The 431-nt window shown below is 69.1% G+C and overlaps 1 protein-coding gene across 1 annotated transcript in view; it reads left to right on the plus strand.

The window, feature by feature from the left end:
- Positions 1-431, plus strand: part of GBA (glucosidase, beta, acid) — a gene marked incomplete at its 5' end in the record, with an annotated part of 12518 nt that overhangs the window by 5798 nt on the left and 6289 nt on the right.

The following is a 431-nucleotide window of genomic DNA, read 5'->3' on the forward strand; positions in this document are numbered from 1 at the left end:
TCATGGCATGGAACGGCACAGCCATGGGATGAGCAAGGAGGGAGAAGGAGTGGGAGGGAGGCGATGGGAGTGAACCGAGCTGCCACGTACAGCCGGCGTGGGTGGCTGGGAACGCCAGGCCAGTGGGTGTGGGACAGCACACGCCCCGGGGGCTGCACCCCCAGCCAGGATGCGGCCAGAGCTGTCTGTGGGCACTGGTGGGGGGGGAGGGAAGGCGAGCACTGGGCTGTGGCTGTGGCGAGCGGGCAAGGTGACACAGGCTCAGCCCTGGCAGGGGGTGCTGGTGCTCCCCGAGGCTCCCAGGCAGGGGGATGCTGGGTCTGTCCCTGCCCTGGGTCTCTGTCCCCATGCGGGGCTGGGACAGGGCGAGAGGAGCTGGTTGCTGACACCCGTCACCCACCTCCCAGCACTGGTGCGTGCCGTCAGCCTCT

This window comes from Pygoscelis adeliae, unplaced genomic scaffold, assembly GCF_000699105.1.
Source record: "Pygoscelis adeliae isolate BGI_AS28 unplaced genomic scaffold, ASM69910v1 Scaffold484, whole genome shotgun sequence".
Taxonomy (NCBI): Eukaryota; Metazoa; Chordata; class Aves; order Sphenisciformes; family Spheniscidae; genus Pygoscelis; species Pygoscelis adeliae.